Source organism: Salvelinus sp. IW2-2015, unplaced genomic scaffold (assembly GCF_002910315.2).
Source record: "Salvelinus sp. IW2-2015 unplaced genomic scaffold, ASM291031v2 Un_scaffold7119, whole genome shotgun sequence".
Lineage (NCBI taxonomy): Eukaryota > Metazoa > Chordata > Actinopteri > Salmoniformes > Salmonidae > Salvelinus > Salvelinus sp. IW2-2015.
The window spans coordinates 18,458-27,353 of record NW_019948379.1 but is presented as its reverse complement, the minus strand read 5'-3'; the positions used below and the strand labels follow the sequence as shown (position 1 = coordinate 27,353).

The 8,896-nt window shown below is 39.2% G+C and overlaps 1 non-coding gene across 1 annotated transcript; it reads right to left on the bottom strand.

Annotated features, from left to right (window-relative positions):
- Positions 1 to 5,519: 5,519 nt before the first annotated feature.
- On the bottom strand, positions 5,520 to 8,885 carry LOC112079178 (uncharacterized). The gene is made up of 2 exons (XR_011479094.1): positions 8,119 to 8,885; positions 5,520 to 7,308 (listed from the first exon to the last, which is right to left on the bottom strand). It is a non-coding gene; the product is annotated as an uncharacterized protein (transcript).
- Positions 8,886 to 8,896: the final 11 nt, after the last annotated feature.

Here is an 8,896-nt window from a genome sequence, read left to right as displayed (position 1 = left end):
TAACTGCTACATACAATACTTCACACGTAGCTAACTGCTACACACACATACTTCACATGTAGCTAACTGCTACAACACATGCAGCCGTCTTCAGTAGGCTCCAAGCACTGGTTTCTTTATTTTATATTCTTATTTTATGTCAGGGACTGAGCACAGTATTGAACAAATTTCACCATATTTGCTTAATGTCTAATTACCTATATTGCATCTCCAGCTTTTAGAATGGACCTCATGTTATCCCATCCTCATCTCTTGACCCTTGTTGAACGCTTTCTCTCCAGAGTTGGTTTATTTTTAAGTCACTGCAAAGCCTGTTTCCAATCACATGTTTGTACTTGTACTTTAGATCTACCCATTCCTCTGCCCAACAGTATCTGTCCCTACAGTATATTTATTACATCACAACTCCTTTGATTTCCTTCTTATCCATGTAACTCCCTACCTTTCCCTCCCTGCGACCGCTCAAACAGGTAAGACTGGGGATTCCCCAAACTCTGACAGAATAGGAAAACTCGAAGCCTAAGGGCATCTCTGACCGCAATCTCTCTGTCTCCTCTCTCTCCTCTTTTCTCCTCCTCTTCTTCTGCCCCACCTCCTCTCCATTTAGAGCTGAATTAGAGAAACTGACTGGCCACTCTCTTAGACTCTATCCCAAATTGCACCGTAATTACTATATAGTGCACTACTTATGACCAGGCCCATAGGGCTCTCATCAGAAGTAGTTTAGAATGTAAGGACTAGAGTTCCATTTGGACAACAGCCTTAGCCTTCATGGATACCTCAGCCCTCCAGCCCTGCAGACAAGTGAATTACACAGTTTACCCACTTCTTTTCAAATGCTATTATTTTCTTGTCTTTCTTTTGTTGCACTGTGGCGACTGGAGAGCAGCTATTCCCAGGATTCTCCTTGTCTGCACACACACACACATACACAACCTTCTTTAGAGATGCAGTGACAGTCTCAGATGGTTTGCATGGTTGGTTCGTGGTGCCTTAGAAAGGATTTCTGTGACTTGGATCTTGTTTTCTTGCAGACACTTTGAAGTCACCTTAATCTCCTGGCCAGATTCTAGTGCCACACAGTATATGATAGTCAAACTGTTTCTCTATCGTGTTGGTTAAAGTTGTGGTTTTTCCTTAAAAAGGTCAGTCATTATTTTATTTGTTTAAATTCTAAAGAAAACAGCAGCAGTTGCAACATCCAGTCCCTCACCTCTCTGTCTTTAAAACACATTATATAGATGGAAGCTTACAGTACATTAACTGTGACTAAAACATCCTATATTAGGTAGATACTTACACTACATATGAGATGTGTTGATGCTAGATACAAGCCTGCAGTACATATGAGATGTGTTGTTGCTAAGATACAAGCCTGCAGTACATATGAGATGTGTTGTTGCTAAGATACAAGGCTGCAGTACATATGACATAACACCACATAAACTCAGCAAAAAGAGAAACGTCCCTTTTTTAGGATCCTGTCTTTCAAAGAAAATTTAAAAAAAATCCAAATAACTTCACAGATCTTCATTGGAAAGGGTTTAAACACTGTTTCCCATGCTTGTTCAATGAACCATAAACAATTAATGAACATGCACCTGTGGAACGGTCGTTAAGACACTAACAGCTTAGGTCACAGTTATGAAGATTTAGGACACTAAAGAGGCCTTTCTACTGACTCTGAAAAACACCAAAAGAAAGATGCCCAGGGTCCTGCTCATCTGCGTGAACGTGCCTTGCTGCAAGGAGGCATGAGGACTGCAGATGTGGCCAGGGCAATAAATTGCAATGTCCTCACTGTGAGACGCCTAAGACAGCGCTACGGGAGATTGGACATAGTTTTATTATTATGGATCCCATTAGTTCCTGCCAAGGCAGCAGCTACTCTTCCTGGGGTTTATTATGGATCCCCATTAGTCCCTGCCAAGGCAGCAGCTACTCTTCCTGGGGTTTATTATGGATCCCATTAGTTCCTGCCAAGGCAGCAGCTACTCTTCCTGGGTTTATTATGGATCCCCTTTAGTTCCTGCAAGGCAGCAGTTACTCTTCCTGGGGTTTATTATGGATTATGGCAGAACTAATGGGATCCATAATAAACCCCAGGAAGAGTAGCTGTTGCCTTGGCAGGAACTAATGGGGATCCATAATAACCCAGGAAGAGTAGCTGCTGCCATACAATTAGTTCCTGCCCAAGGCAGCAGCTACTCTTTCCTGGGGTTTATTAATGGATCCCCATTAGTTCCTGCCAAGGCAGCAGCTACTCTTCCTGGGGTTTTTATGGATCCCATTAGTTCCTGCCAAGGCAGCAGCTACTCTTCTGGGTTTATTATGGATCCCCATTAGGTTCTGCCAAGGCAGCAGCTACTCTTCCTGGGGTTTATTATGGATCCCATTAGTTCCTGCCAAGGCAGCAGCTACTCTTCCTGGGGTTAATTATGGATCCCCATTAGTTCCTGCCAAGGCAGCAGCTACTCTTCCTGGGGTTTATTATGGATCCCCATTAGTTCCTGCCAAGGCAGCAGTTACTCTTCTGGGGTTTATTATGGATCCCCATTAGTTCCTGCCAAGGCAGCAGCTACTCTTCCTGGGTTTATATGGATCCCATTAGTTCCTGCCAAGGCAGCAGCTACTCTTCCTGGGGTTTATTATGGATCCCCATTAGTTCCTGCCAAGGCAGCAGCTACTCTTCCTGGGGTTAAAACACATTACGGCACTTACATTACATATATAACAAAATATAAAACAGTACATCATATGACATTATTACACCACTACATATCTACAATGCACAATGTTTAATACCACCATACAACAATATTACAATGTATGTGTGAGTCTGTACTTTTGTGTGTGTTTCTTCACAGTCCCTGCTGTTCCATAAGGTGATTCTACTGCTTGCATCAGTTACCTGATGTGGAATAGAGTTCCATGTAGTCATGGCTCTATGCAGTACTATGCACCTCCCATAGTCTATTCTGGACTTGGGGACTGTGAATAATTCTCTGGTGGCATGTCTTGTGGGGTATGAATGGGTGTCTGAGCTGTGTGCTCGTTGTTTAGACAGACACCTTGATACATTCAACTTGTCAACACTTCTCACAAAAACAAGTAGTGATAAAGTCAATCTCTCCTCCACTTTGAGCCAGKAGAGATTGACATGCATATTATTAATGTTAGCTCTCCGTGTACTTTTAAGTGCCAGCCGTGCTGCCCTGTTCTGAGCCAACTGCAATTTCTCTAAGTCCCTCTTTGTGGCACCTGACCACACTGCAAGTGATTGCTTTGTCACACTTAATCGTACACACACTGCCASTCTGTGTTTCTTATGGACTTTCCTTGACAGTTGAAACCTTCCAACTCACCCTGTTGTTTCTTACAACGTTTCTTCAACATGGAAAACAAAACCTACAAGTGAATAMCTCCGTGTTCCCATTTCATGGAATACATTGCTACATACTGTAGTGAGGAACTCTCATTTTAAGTAAACTCATAACTAGAATAATAACATTGACTAAAAGCAAAGATATTAAAATATAATAATGGCCTGAAGATGTTCCACCCCGCCCCTCCCGAAATCATTTTACAGGGTCCAATCACACTGCTTCATCTTAACCTCCCAGTGACACTTGATGTAAACTTAATTTACTCAAACCTGTTCCATCTGCCTCGCCTTGGATGGAGAATATCTCCCGTGGACACAGTGTAGTTAGTTAGTTGTTACTTTGCCAGTTCTCCAACCCCTCACACACTGACTCATACATAAGAAGGTAGTCTAATATAAATGCATTAGGATGCTGGATTCACACCAAGTTCTGCTGTTTATCTCCCTTCCCTGCTTTTGGAGTTATAATGTCCAACACCTTTCTGACTCATAAGAAGGTACTAAAAGCATTAGTATGCTAAATACATGCATTTCTGTTCTTTGGTTTAAGCACTCAGCTTTACTTACGTTCCATTAACTGTTGCATTGTATGATGGTAGTCTAAAATACATGCAGTAGGATGCTAGATTCTTATTTTCCGCTATTGAAAAATGTGGGAAAAAGCTGACCCAAAAGCCAAGATGGGACAATGTAATGTAAGTTAATGTGAAACCAATAGGCCTCCAGCAACGTTATGAAAGATTAACTGTTCATCCATCCACAGTACATGTAATAAACAGTCTGTATCTTTTTTTCAGCTCAGTGAAGTTAGAGATTACTGTGTAGAATACTAGCAATCCTTTCATTCATCAGTTCATCAAACAATAAGGATGTTTTATACAGTGAAAGGCAACATGGTCAAAGTTGTCGAGTTTATTTACTGGGGAACCACTAACCCCATGCTGGTCTCTCAAAGGAACAAACACAAATTGACCTATTTTTAAGGTAGTTATCTCAGCCAGCCTGTTTGTGAGTACTGCAAGCTCTGGGGTCTGTAAAAACCACGAAGAAAACATTTCTGAGATAGCCTAAAGGTCCCTGTGGTCAGGATGTCTGTTGTAGAAGATGGACTTTGAGTGTGTCTCATAGTGAGAAAGGTATTCTTCAGTCTCTGTCCATCCCAAAGGACCACAACCATAGAATAGGAAAACTGGACAAACAAGCATAAACAAAACGTGACCTGTGCAGAATATTGAAATATTAAGTCACTTTCTAAGTGGTTCAGAAACAGAAACCTGACTGTACATTTGTATGTGGTATTGTTTTTATTGTTAGTATTACTGCACTGTTTGAGCTAGAAATATAAGCATTTCACCTGCAATAAATAACATCTGAAAATATATGTGTAAGAACAATAAACTGTGATTTGATTCGAGCCTTATATTGTTTCCCCTTGTCGGTATTTCCGTCCCACCTTTGACCCCTATCTCAAATGAAAGATGACCTTCAGTGTCTTATGAAAAACCATCAAAGAAAGCCTGTGGAAGGAATCGGCTCATGTTTCCAGAAACTCAAACAGAACCACCCAATAATAAAGACCATAAAAGAAGAGTTATTACTGTAGGACAGTACTTATTTCTCCAAGGTGATGCTAGGTAAAGCTAGAGAGTTCTACATTGGCTGTGTTAACACAGAAAGCCCAAGTCTGATCTTTTGCACAAAATTGGTCTTTTGAACAATCAATCAGATGTTTAGCCAAAAAATGGCAAAAGATCAGAATTGGGCTGCCTGTGTAAACACATCCACAGCGCTTGTTATTTCTTCTCAGAGATAGTGGAAAGTTAACATCTTAACACCAGTCTTTTATCTATAGTATGTACCCAGGATCACCACTGTGTACAGGAGATAGTGGAGAGTTAACATCTTAACACCAGTCTTTTATCTATAGTATGTAGCCCAGGGATCACCACGTGTACAGAGATAGGTGAGGAGTTAACATCTTAACACCAGTTTTAATCTATAGTATGTAGCCCCAGGGATCACCACTATGCTGATCCTTCATATTTTATATCTTGTACTGGCATTAGTACTAGAAAGCCATTGATTAAGCATCACGTGGTGATGACTAGAAGGTAAATAAAACTACAGCCTGCGATGAGTTAGCACTGTTTTTTATATTACTGTTACTGAAGCCAGCTACATGCCATCTTGTAGGCTAATAATGACCACTGTGACAGATTAATCATGCACTGTATCTTAGTGCAGTGATGAAAAGTGCATGGTACACAAAATAAGATGGGCCAGCCTCTTTATTATCAACACTTTTAAAGAGGACACAATTAAATTCACTAATGTCTAGTCCTGAAAACAAATGCAAGCCAACCCCAAGTTGAAGGTCCAAAGCAAATCCTGAATTAACTTAGAAAGTGATAGATTAACAACGAAATACAGCAATAAATCAATTCAGAATCATATTTTATTCCAAATTCATAAAGTAAATTGACATGGTGATCAGTAGTCAAGTGATATCAGTAGTCAAGCTCAGTTCATGTTAAGATAACTTTACAGCAAATCAATCCATCAACGCAATAACAGCAGTCAAGTTAAGCCCAACCAAACACGACCAAAAAATCAACGATAAGAGAATATAGATTTTAACTCAGCCATGTGCATTATCAATATGGTATCAAATACATGTCATATTTGTTTGCTATAAGTTAACATGCTGAATGTGCTAAGTTAGTAATCTTAAAAATAATAAATCTGTTAAAGCTTAAATAAACATTTATCCAGCCATATATTACAGAAAATGTACATGACAACAAATGTGCTGAGTTAAAATAAGAAACAAAGTAAGCCTGGAATATGTTTCCCCAACAACATCTTCTCTTCTCAGGATCCTAAACATCCAGTATCACAGGGTGAAGGTCGTTTAATAACCCACCGTTTTGGTTATCAGACAAGGATCTTTCTTAGGGTTGCAAAATGTTGGTCACTTTCCCCAAATTACCTGTTTTTTTTTATGTCTTTTTATTCCCCATTTGATGATTCCAGAATAGTGAGGGAAAACACAAGAAGTTCAGAATCTTCTCATTTTGGAAAAGATACCAGAATTTTGCAACACTATCTTTCTTTTTGGAAACAAACACATGGAATTGGTGGAGATGACATTTTAAACAACAGGACAATACCCATAGTAATACAAAGAGGGTTGCATCTCAAAATGGTACACTATTCCCTATATAGTGCACTACTTTTGACCAGGTCCAATAGGGTTTTGGTCAAAAAGAAGTGCACTATATATGAAATAGGGTCCATTTGGATGCAATAAGGGTTTCATACTGCTTTGAAAAAAGACACCTGACTGAACAAAAAACAAAAAGTTGCCCTATATAGAAAAAAGCAACCTCACAATCACTCTCTCCTGTTATAATAAATCAGTATCAACACAACGGTGTGTAATATGAACCGATCTCAGCTGAAACCAGAAAACAAAAGTTCAAATTAAACTTTTACTGCAGTGTATGAACAATCCAAATGTCAAATTCTTATGTTACAGCAAACCAGTTGTGACAGAAACCAATCCGGTAAATGCTCTGGTCCATGCAGGTAGCAGACCTGGGTCATATTCATTAGGGCACACTGTTTAAAATAATTTCAAATACTTAAATTGTATTTGATTAAGCTTGCCTTTTGCAGGTGAACCCATAGAAAAGTCCAGAACATGCAAACCCCGCCCACCCGGCACTCCCAGGCAGACTTAAGCAAATGCTCAAAAGTATTTAAAAGACTTCAAATAGTATTTGAACCCAGGTCTGGCAGGCTGTGGTCTTGTCAGTGGACGTATTCGTCTTCACTCATGTCAGAGTCGTCTGCCTCCACCTCACCTTCGATCACTGATTTCTTCCCTTACAACATGCCACCAACAGGCCGATGAGGAAAACCTACAGGTGGAAAACATGGAACGTATGGAAATAAGGCATGGGCCATCTCCCAATACCCATACTAGCGTACTATAAAAATAGTATGTGAAAAAATAAAGTTTTATAGTAAGTGAAATTTAGAAAATAGTATTCTGAGTGCTTCATCTAATATGTGATTGCATATACTCCAACCATTCGTTCATTTTGTACAGGAGGTCAATTTATCTGATTATCAGCTGTCGTCAAACACGTGAGTCAGGAAAGACAGGTGAATTCTACTAGATCAAACGCCGAAATGAGTATGCAGTTTAAGTAAATGAGTACGCAGATTAAGTAAATGAGTACGCAGTTTAAGTAAATGAGTACGCAGTTTAAGTAAATGAGTACGCAGATTAAGTAAATGAGTGAGCAGATTAAGTAAATGAGTACGCAGATTAAGTAAATGAGTACGCAGATTAAGTAAATGAGTACGCAGATAAGTAAATGAGTACGCAGTTTAAGATTAAGTAAATGAGTATGCAGATTAAGTAAATGAGTACGCAGATTAAGAAAGATGAGCAGATTAAGTAAATGAGTATGCAGTTTAAGTAAATGAGTATGCAGTTTAAGTAAATGAGTACACGGTTTTTAGTAGGACGCTAGTATGGGGGTCATCTTTAATGTAAAAAAATTTAATCAATCAATCAATGAATTGCAGCTGTTATTTAGCAGACTCCGCAGTACTCAGTAAATCTGATCTACCTTTACACTATAATTGCACTTATAGTTATACCATCGGTGATATTTTTGCAAGAACATTGTCAATCAAATCTTTGAGTTTCCAACACATACCCCGATAAACACCCAGTTACCAAAGTAGTAGATGGTACTGAAGAACCAGAACTTGTGGAGGAAAAGGTACGATCTCGTCACTGTGCATCGTCTGAAAAAGTGAGAAGACAAAAAAATAGAACATAATTGAGTATTTGCTAACACTGCATTAGTTCGACATCAAGAGATAATCTTAGTTCTCTAAACTTAGTTTAGACTTCAAGTGTTTGTGTTTTGGAACGACAAATGTATATTAAATGACACAAAAACAAACATATGTATATTAGTATGTTTCAACAGCACAACATGGCCAGCCTTAGGGATTCACTGAGTCACTATGGCTGCGTTTACACGGACAGCCCAATTCTGATCTTTTTTTCAATAATTGGTCTTTTGACCAATCAGATCAAGTCTTTTGGGAAAACAATCAGAATTGGCTTGCCTGTATAAATCCAGCCATTATGTCTTTAAAATGTTAAAGGATCTTATTCTGGGAGCAATTAACTGCATTATACTAACTAGTAGTGACCCAACACTGCCACCATTACAAGGTAGCCCAAGAGACGCCTCCGACATTAATTACAGGCCCTGCAGCATCTGTTTGATCCATGATGTTAATGCAACAGTTAATGGATGTAAGTAGGAGCCATTATCAACCAAACGCAGTAAAAAGACCAGTCAGAACAGAAATGAACATCCTAATGGTTGTCATTGAGATTGATATCGTAATGGTTGTAGGTTTCAGAGTACCTTCGTATGTTTTAGAAAGCAAAGTAACACCAAAAGCAAGGAAAAATAA